The sequence below is a fragment of the Bos mutus genome, chromosome 17 (assembly GCF_027580195.1).
Source record: "Bos mutus isolate GX-2022 chromosome 17, NWIPB_WYAK_1.1, whole genome shotgun sequence".
Taxonomy (NCBI): domain Eukaryota; kingdom Metazoa; phylum Chordata; class Mammalia; order Artiodactyla; family Bovidae; genus Bos; species Bos mutus.
The window spans coordinates 17,957,848-17,968,669 of record NC_091633.1 but is presented as its reverse complement, the minus strand read 5'-3'; the positions used below and the strand labels follow the sequence as shown (position 1 = coordinate 17,968,669).

The window sequence follows — 10,822 nt, the reverse complement described above, 5'->3', positions numbered from 1 at the left end:
TTGCTGACTCTCCCTGTTGACTCTTCTTTGCTGGCTTTCATGAGGTAAGCCATATGGAGAGACTCACATGGCAAGAAACAGGATGGTCTCCAGCCAACAGCCAGGAAGGAGCTGAGATTCTCTTCTCAGTCTGGCAGCCCATAAAGAATTGAGTCCTGAACCACCACATGAATTTGGAAGTAGTTCCTTCCCCATCTGAATCTCAGCTGAGACCCCAGCCCTGACTGACATCTTTACTGCAGTTTAATAAGAGGTGAACTGAATCTGGATTCTTTTTTTTTCGTGCGCGATTTTACTTCCCTGACCAGGCATCAATCTGTGCCCCCTGCACTGGGATCTCAACCATTGGACTGCCAGGGAAGTCCCTGAGTCTGGACTCGACCATAGAAATTGTGAGATAATAAATCTGTCTTGTTTTAAACTTCTAAATTTATGGTAATTTGGTATACAGCAATATGTAACTAACACAGCAGCAGAGGATCATTTTGAAATATTAAAGATTCACATCACTCTTAAATTTGAATATACATAGATCTAGATGTAAAATGCATGAAGTGTGCTATGTTTCTTTACATTAACTATAAGACATTTGGACTCTAGGATTGTTAGCAGTTTTATTTTTTGCTGCTTCTTTTTTTAATTCATTTTTGTTGGTGTTTAGTTGCTCTACAGCGTTGTGTGAGTTTCTGCTGCAGCAAAGTGAATCAGCTATATGTATACATATATCCCCTCTTTTTCAGATTTCCTTCCCATTTACTTATTTTTAATTAATTGATTTATTTTAATTGAAGGCTAATTACTTTACAAAAATATGGAATGCTTCATGAATTTGTGTGTCATCCTTGTGCAGGGGCCATGCTAATCTTCTCTGTATTATTCCAATTTTAGTATATGTGCTGCCAAAGCAAGCACTTATTTTTTAATATTTATTGGAATTAAATTTAAGAATTAACATCTCTAGCTTTATTAAAGCAGTTTATCTTAAAATGTTACTTTAATTGTGTCATTTGTATTTTGCCTTTTGATTTTAAAAGATAAAGTATTTAATTTTAAAAGAAAAAACATAAGTAAAATATTCTAGAAGAATAACTTCAGAAAATATCTAAAATATTTTTAATTTTCTAATTTAAAATTTTAATGTACACATTTTATGAAAATGTATTCAAGTTTTGTGTCCTTTGATCTGTAACTTCAATTTATTTTTTATTCCTTCAGGTCATTACTGCCAATAGCACACAATTACATAAAAATCTTGATTATAACAACAGGGTGAAGGACTTCCCTGGTGGTCCAGTGGTTAAGACTCTACACTTCTGCTGCAAGGGGCCTGGGCTTGATCCCCAGCTGGGGAACTAAGATCCTGCATGCTCAGTGGCATGGCCAGAAAAAGAAAAAAACCAGTGTGAGTGATTTTGCTAAAATGAAGGCAAGAAAAACAAATTTTATGGAATAAATACATAGAAATTTCTTAATTATACTTTTTAAAAGTTTCTCATTTAGATATCACTGTTACATCAATACAACATAATTTAGTTCCATCGTCTTTGATATTTTGCCAATTTTCAGACATATAAAAAACATAGCTTTACATGTATATTTTGACTATTTTAATGAACATATATTTTTTAAAATAAGAGGTTAGAACATGTTTTATTTGACAAATTTGTGAGCTTGATTTTTACCATGAAGACTTTTAGACACATGGCCTGTGGGCCTCCATTTGTACTCTTGTCCTGGGTGCTCTGTCAGGGTAGGTAACCTGCCCAAGGTTACCCAGCTGGTAAATAGGGCTGAGATTCGAACTTCCACCTGTTGGCACTCCAAGGTCCGGGCTGTGTGACATGTGACCTGCCCTGGGTCAGCTTCTCCAATGGAGGGAGCCCTGAATGTCTCCGAGGCTGGGATATTCTGTGTGCTCAAGGGCAGAAGAGGCTACAGACTTTGTGTTTTCCAAGGCAAAATGAAAATGCATTATAATTATAGTTAATACAGTATTAAGAATTCCAAGATGCTGAGAGTAGAGCACTAAAGTAAGCAGGAGGTCTTTCTAAGTGCAAGATATGTGAACTGCGTGGTCAGGGGCTTCCTGAAGGTGGTGACACCCAGTCCCCTCTTCCACTTATAGTAGATATGCTTGGGTTTGGTGGAAAGAAAGGTCAAGAGCTAATGGGAAAGATGAGGACCCTCCATTTATAGCACTTTCTTTTAAAAACCAGTTTATTTAAATAAAAATGTGAGTCATTCAAAGGAAAAAAATAAGGAAATAAAAGCATATGTGATATGTAGATATAGAAAAAATGTCATGAGTTATTTAAATGACAGGGTTGGGAAATTGCTGTGTGAGTGTGTATGTCTACAAGTATGTAATTGTGAATGTGTGTGGATGAGTCTATATATGAATCTTTGTATCACTAAACATGAGTGTGAGTCTGTGTCTGACTGTGGGTGTGTGAAACGTTTGTAGAAGTGGATGTGTGTCTAAGCATGTATAGGATTGTGTGAATGTGTATAGGGAAGTCTGTGTGGATGTGTGCACACAAACCTTTCTTATCCTGGATTTCTATTAAGAAGAATGTGAAATTTGAGCTTGCTAACATTGGATGCATTTCTAATATCTTGTGTGTGTGTGTGTGTATATATATATATATGTCAGCTGTCACTACAATAACGCCGTGTAACAGTGAACAGAGAAATGGGAAAAGACTGCTAATGTATTGAATATGCAATTTTCTTTTGGGGTGATGAAAATGTTCTAAAATTGATTATAGTGATGGCTGCATGAATCTGCCAAAAAAAATTGGATAGTATTATTTGAATGGGTGAATTTTACGGTATGTGAATCATGTTTCAATTTAGTTGTTAAAAGCCAACCACAAACATCTATTTTCTTGTTTATTAGTCTAGAGTGAACTGTAGCTCTGCTGGAATCATCTGGGGCTTGGCCTCTGGTTGCTGATGAGTTCCAGCATATTCCACATGCTTCTTCTATGTGTCTTTCACCCTCTTTGGCTCTGCAACAGCTCAGGTATGTTCCTTTCATGGTGAATAGCTGAAGCACAAGGAGGTGAGCAGATACATGGAAGGTTTCCTTACAGCTTGGCTCAGAACTAGCACATCACTTCTGCCCACATTCTGTTGGCTGAAAAAAATATCCGACGGTCAAGTCCAAGTACAATATCCACAGGACAGGGAAATATACTTGCCTCACTCTCAAGCCCTTCAAGGTCATATGGGGGAGGGGCTGAAGACTTGAGAAGGATAATCCAGTCTACCACAGCTGCATAATATGTTGCTCATGACCCTTTGGAGATCCGGTGAAACAGGTCACAGCCCCGAAGGCAGTCTCAAGTGTCCCCAAAGTTTCCGTCCGTTCCTAATGCTTCTCTCTTCCCTGAGCTACTCCCTGTCTCAGGGCTCTTGTGTCTATGTGAGCTTTTTTTTTTTTAAATTAACTTCTCTTTTTTGTTTTCCTCCCACTTTTTGTTAATTGGAAAGTGAAAGTGAAAGTCACTCAGTCGTGTCTGACTCTTGGGACCCCATGGACTGTAGCCTGCCAGGCTCCTCTGTCCATGGGGTTCTCCAGGCAAGAATATTAGAGTGGGTTGCCATTTCCTCATCTAGGGGATCTTCCCGACCCAGGAATCGAACCTGAGTCTCCTGCATTGCAGGCAGATTCTTTAGCGAGTGAGCCATGAGGGAAGCCCCACTTATTTGGGTCTTAGTTGCAGCATGCAGGTTCTTTTAGATGTGGCATGTGAACTCAAACTCTTAATTGTGGCATGTGGGCTCTATTTCCCTGACCAGATATTAAACCTGGGCCCCCTGTGTTGGGAATGTGGAGTCTTAGCTACTGGACCATCAGGGAAGTCCCTATGTGAGCTTTCTTGCTTCCCCCCTGAGTCAAACCCAGATAAGAAACCTAGCCTCATCACTGTTTTTTAAAAGAAATCCCCTTAGTGAATTTTAGCAGCTTTTCTGAAGATATCATGGCTTATGGAGAAAGATCCCATGGCTTTTTGCACAATCTTCTGTATTTATGGGCCCACCCGTCTTCCCCTCTGCCTGGAGACTGCAGGGTACTTCCTAAAGGAAGTGACGTTTGATCAGATCTTGAAGACGTAGGAAGAGGTGAGCACTAGACAATGATGGGAAAGAACATTCCAGGCAGAGGGAACAGCAGGGGTGAAGTGAGAAAATGTCTAGAATATGTCTAGAAAAGGCAAGTACAGTTGCCTTTTCTAGACATATTAGGGGTGTCCACTTCTACAACACACAGTTGAAAAATCTTCCTATAACTTTACAGTCAACCCTCCAAATTTCTGGTTTTGCATCTGCAGATTCAACCAACCTCAGATCACGTAGCCATTGTAGTACATATTTATTGGAAAAAATTGCATGTAAGTGGACCCTCATAGTTCAAACCTGTTTTGTTCCTTGGTCAACTGTAGTCATCATGGCTGGAGTGGAAGGTATGAGCTGGGCAGTGCTGGCTGGTGAGGCTGAGTGTCCCACTGGTCCATGAAGTGGCTTATACTGTGTCCAGCTGGGCTAGAACTCCTTTTCCAAAATTACCTTCCTTGTATAATTCTGGGTTAGCATCGGCCACAAGAGAAATTTGTGTGAGTTTTGGAAGATGGATGTGAAATTAGCCATGTTTTCATGCTCTGAAGATCAACTCAGGGCCCCAGGCACTATAGACACCAGTGCCAATCAGTCCTCTCAGTTCCTGTGGCTCCAGCTTCATCCTCCCAGGTTCTACCTTGTCCTTGCTCTTATTCAAACCCAAGGTTCCTCCTTGACAACTTATCTAAGGGACAAGGTCATTGAATAGATTCCTCCACCAGCTCCCACCATTATGCCCAGTCTCATCCCTGTAATCCTTTCTTCATAGTGGTTTTCTGACTGAACCCTGACTGATACAGGCAAGGATCATAAAGACCTGTGTGGGGCACCCTGAGGAATTGGAGCTCCGTTTTTAAAATAGCTTTTCTCAAATATCATTTTTTTGAGGGCTACTGTTGGAGAAGGCAATGGCACCCCACTCCAGTACTCTTGCCTGGAAAATCCCATGGACGGAGGAGCCTGGTAGGCTGCAGTCCATGGGATCGCTAAGAGTCAGACATGACTGAGCGACTTCACTTTCACTTTTCACTTTCATGCATTGGAGAAGGAAATGGCAACCCACTCCAGTGTTCTTGCCTGGAGAATCTCAGGGATGGGGGAGCCTGGTGGGCTGCCGTCTATGGGGTCGCACAGAGTCGGACACGACTAAGGCGACTTAGCAGCAGCAGCAGTAGCAGTGGCAGAGGTAATGCACAATGTTCACCAAACCTCCTTCTTCCCAAGCTTATGGCAACATCTCCAACCTCTCATGCAGCTAGGTGGGACCATGGTACAAATTCTAGCCAGCAGAATGTGGGCTGAAGTGAAGTGTGTATGTTCAGGCCTGGCCCCCACATCCTTTCGTGTGACACTGCAGACGGGCTCTTGTTTCTCTAATCTGCCAGCTGAGTGCAGCAGGTCCGATGGTGGACTTCAAGGCCTGAAGGGTTTCAGAGCCATTAGCTGGAAGGACGGAGAAGGCAATGGCACCCCACCCCAGTACTCTTGCCTGGAAAATCCCATGGACAGAGGAGCCTGGTAGGCTGCAGTCCATGGGGTCACTAAGAGTCGGGCACAACTGAGCGACTTCACTTTCACTTTTCACTTTCATGCATTGGAGAAGGCAATGGCAACCCACTCCAGTATTCTTGCCTGGAGAATCCCAGGGACGGAGGAGCCTCGTGGGCTGCCGTCCATGGGGTCGCACAGAGTCAGACACGACTGAAGCGACTTAGCAGCAGCAGCAGCAGCAGCAGCTGGAAGGAACCTGTGTCCCTGAATGACTTCCTGGAGCAGAGGCCCTCATGGCCCTGCATTGGGTTGTGACTTCAGATACAGAACTTTATTTTGTAAAGCCAGTGGGGTTTAAAATTGTTTTCTAGAAGGGGTTGTTGCTGTTGTTTAGTTGCTAAGTCATGTCTGACTCTTGCGTCCCCACAGACTGTAGCTTGCCAGGCTCTTCTATTCATGGGATTTCCCAGGCAAGAATACTGGAGTGGGTTGCCATTTCCTTCTCCAGGCGATCTTCCAGACCCAGAAATCGAACCCATATTCTCCTGCATTGACAGGCAGATTTTTTTTTAACCACTGAGCCACCAGAAAAGCCCAGAGAGGGTAGCCGATCTTAACAAGACACCCACCTTCACAGTTTTAGCCATAATCTTTTATCATTTGTATCATTATAGATTTAATCACTTAAAATTCACTCTTTATGGCCTTAACTTATTTAAAAAGAGAGCTTCGTGTCATTATCCATAAATAGAAGAGCAGCAGTAGAGATAATGTAATAGTAAAAAATAAATGCAATGGAAATTAAACCATGATATGAAATTCTTGTTATAGCTGGTTCCTGCCAAGGGCTCTAGAGCCCGAAACCTGCTTATATTTTGTTGTAGAGAGATTAATGAATGTTTGATAGGTGTTAAAGACAGGTAAACACCAAATTGAGACTTTCTCTTTAATGTTCTTGAACCACCAGGGATAATCACCACACTGTATAAAACTACATGAGGCAAAGAAAGCTGAAGAGTTTAAAAACATTTCTTATTATGGAAAATTTCTAACACATGTACATAAATTTAATGAGAATAGTCATATAACCCACCTTGTATGCATTGCCCAGCCTCGATAGCTATCAACTTTTTGCTATTCTTGTACATCTATTCTCCCTGCTTCCTTTTTATGATAGAATATTTTAAAATAAATTTCACCCACAAATACTTTAGTATGTACTTCTAACAATAAAGACATTTAAAAATTCACACAACACCATTATTGCATTTTAAAAACCAACAATTCCATATTATCATTTAATACTCAACCTATGTTCAGTTTTTCCCTAATGACTACAAAAATGAGTTTTTGCAGTTGGTTTCTGTAAATATGGATCTGAACAAGGGCATACATTGCATTTGGTTGGCATGTCTGTTTTAATCCTAAAGTGGATTGATTATAGTAAATGGCTTCTCTCCACATTCACTGCCTTAGCAATCTGACTTGGCAGCTTCTCCTATTGAGTGGTGGAGTCTATTTCTTGATCCTGAAATCTGGGTTTGATCATGTGTCTTGCTTTGGTCAAGAATGCAACAGAAGGGATGCTGGATGGTTTCAAGTCTGGGCCTTGGGATGTCTCACACGATTCCACTTATTCTCTTAGATTCCTATTTCAATCAGGAGAGCAAACTGAAGCAGCTTGTTATGGGGTAGCTCTGTGGTGGGGTACTTTCCTGCCTGAGGCCATTCCTGACCAGCTGGTCCACAGCTGACCTGCTAGCTGACCATAGATGCATGATCAAGCCCAGCCCACATCAGCTGAGCCTAGGCCAGACCGAAAGAACCACCCATCTGACCACAGAACTATGAGAAATAGTACATTGTTATTTTAAGCCACTGTGTCTCAGTGTGGTTTACTACATAACATCATTGTGGCTGATACAAATCTACAAACTTTCTGCTCCTTTTCAAAATGTCATTTATGTGCTGAAGACACTAGGTCATTGGTTCTTTATTTTCTGACAGTCTAGATTTTTCTATCCCATGTGTCATTATATTACATTCTAGATCAGTATATCCCATGTATCATTTAATGGTAGTTCCTATGTTTTTTATAAACTGGTGGTTGGTTAATCTCTAGGGCTTCCCATATGGCACAGTGTAAAGAATCAGCCTGCCAATGCAGGAGACACGGGAGATGCAGGTTGATCCCTGGGTCAGGAAGAGATCCCTCTTCCCTGGAAGAGGAAATGGCAACCTGCTCCAGTATTCTTGCTTGGAAAAGCCCATGGACAGAAGGGCCTGGAAGGCTACAGTCTATGGAGTTGCAAAGAGTCAGACATGACTGAGCGACTGAGCATGTAAGTGGTTAATCTCGAGGCTGGATTTGATTCAGCTTGGTTAGTTGGGCAAAGATACTTTGTAGGGATGCTTCCTCTGCATCACATCTGCAGGCACACTATGTCTGATTATTCCCCTTTTGAGTAATGTTAAGATTGATCAGTGGGTTCAGTGAATAATTTTAGACAAGATTGGGATACCCAGAGAGATTTCCTAGAGGAATCAGGCTTGAGTTGGACCTCTTTGAAGGGCAAGTGGGATTTGGATAGGGCAAGGGAAGGAAGAAATATTCCAAGTGAAGAGGGAAGGATGTATGGGTGAGTCAGAGAGTGTCCTGAAAATACAGAGCAAAAACTGATTAATCTTCTCTCGTATCAGTTTCCATTGTTGTCCTCTGGTCTAAAGGCCAGAGCAGGAATCAGATTTTAATCTCAGGTTTTAATTCTAATGGGTGCATGGAGTATTTTGTCGGAATACCTTGTGACATCACATTCCTGCTCAGTGGGTAAGATTGCTGTGATCAACTAGTGATGTCTGGCATGGTGGTATAGTTGCTTGTGAATCTGCCAGAAATCAATGGCTCTGTCCCACCTCGGGGTCTTTGACATTGGACCCTAGAAGGAAATAAGGGCTGAGTAGCATACCTGACATGAGCTGTGACAGTCCTTGTTGGTTGTTTACTAATCTTCATTCACTGTTTTGTCTTTGCTAATGGAATCTTCTGACTAATGAGAAATAAGGGGAAGTCTGGTTCTGGGGCTTCTTCAGAATTTTTTCTTCCTGAATTGAAAGAAATGTGCTGTGAAGCGAAGCTTCCTATTCTTATTTGAAGGTGGTTGTATAAGGACATGATGCCTGGAGCAAAGGCAGCCATCTTGTGACTATGAGGAGTTCATGGCCAACATGTCAAAGATGCTGGAGAAGAAATATGGAAAAAAACCTAGGTCTTTGAGGAAGGTGTTGAGTCATAAACAAACTCTGGAACCACCTATTGCCAAGCCTGTTAATATATAGAAAGTAAACCTCTATTACTCAATTCATGTTCGGTCAGGCATTCTTTTACGTACCCCTAAGGACAGCCCAAGGATACACTGATCATCCTTCATGCTTCATGAGCATAGTTCAGACTAGCGTTTTCAAAGCATGGCTTCGTCATCAAATCAATGTATTGGATTATGACCAACATGTTTAAAAGTGAAGTAACATAGATTATATGGGAATGCACAAGGCAGAGAAAAGATAAATATTGGTTTTGCTGAACTCTTGTTTTAATTATGTGGGTTTGATTTATTATGAGAACCAGGTCTGGTTCTCCAAGGAAGCATACCTTGAGACAGAATTTAGTGTTTGGAAGTTTTTATGAACAAGTATCTGTGAGATCAACTCCTGTGGAAGGGAAGGGATAAAAGCAGGAGTGGGCAGAGGGAGAGGTCAAGCTGGGATGGAGGTCTAGCAATGACCTTGGCTAACCCCATAAGAAATCTGGGAGTTAAAAGGCGCTTCAGAATTGTCCTGAGTTGGGCAAGATGGCCAGGCTTTTATCTTCCCCTCATTGGACATGAACTGCCTCTGGAAAGAGATATGACCTTGGGCAAAGTTGCTCCATGAAGATGAAGCAAGGGACTCAGTCCAGGGGGTTGACAGCTGGAGACTCTGCAATAGAGCCTTCCTGGAAGAGGATGGAGCGTTTCTTGTCTGTCATTGTGTGTGTGTGTGTGTTAGAGTGAACCAGATTGTGGTGCAAATGCATTCCTTACTGTGGGTCCTGATCAAAGCAGTAGTCTGGACTGTGCTTCCACCCGAGTTGTTTTCCTCCTAATTGCCTCCTGGGATATAGTTGCTTTTTCTGAGGCTCCGCTTGTAAGAAGCAGCCCTGTCTTGGTGAGACGGTGCCCTGGCATATTTGAACACCAACACTGAGCTGAGCTGTTGGTGCTGCCCATGTGTTAATAAATGGCAGCTGCCGCCAGTGTCCCCAGATGAAAATGACTAAGGAGGATTAAGGTCAAGTGATGTCATCACGATCCCTGATGGAAAAAACACACAGGAGCCCTTGGTCTCCCAGGGTGCCCCTTTAGCCTGTCTTGGGGGCTTCTTCTTTACTCTCTTTTAATTTCTTCCATCTCCCTTCCTCAGAAGGTTGTCTTTAACAAAGTGTATTTTAAGTCATGTGATTATAAGTGGGCTAGGGGCTCAGAGCAAGCTCTGCTTCTGACACAAATCTGGAGGAACTCCTGTGCTGTTGGTTTGCAAAACCCGCCATTAGTGGCTCCTTGATTGTTGCCTGTAACAAGTGGGGGAAAGGAAGGTAAAAACTGGAGGGGCTGTCCCTCTGCCTTCTGATTGGGAAAGAAGACCCCAGCATTCTTCAGAGCTGGGATTACACTCAGGCTTCCTGTGTGCCAGAATCCCCTACAGACGTTGCTAGAATGAAGATTCCTGGGTCCCTCCAAAGATCCAGTGAGTTTGGCTCTCCAGGAAGGCAGGAATGTGACACCAATCCTTTGAAATAACTCCACTCTTACAGAAGAGTTGCAGGGGCAGTGCAAAGGATTCACACATATCCTTTGCTCAGTCATTTCTCTCTTTCCATATATAAATACCTATATTATTTTTCAGAATCATTTGAGAAGCTATAAATGTGATTCCTCTTTAGCCCTGCTTATCTCCTAAGAACAAGGAAGAAATTCTCTTGTGTCACTGTAGCATAATGATAAAATTCAGGGTATTTAGCACTGATACAATGTGCATGCATGCTAAGTCACTTCAGTGGTGTCTGACTCTTTGTGGCTCCATGGACTGTAACCCACAAGGCTCTTCTGTCCATGGGATTCTCCAGGCAAGAATACTGGAGTGGGTTTCCATTCCCTTCTCCCTTCTCCTTCCC

At 42.2% G+C, this 10,822-nt stretch overlaps 1 non-coding gene across 1 annotated transcript; it reads right to left on the bottom strand.

Annotated features, from left to right (window-relative positions):
- Nucleotides 1-805: 805 nt before the first annotated feature.
- LOC138991539 (U6 spliceosomal RNA) lies at nucleotides 806-912 on the bottom strand. The gene has a single exon (XR_011467512.1). It is a non-coding gene; the product is annotated as a U6 spliceosomal RNA (small nuclear RNA).
- Nucleotides 913-10,822: the final 9,910 nt, after the last annotated feature.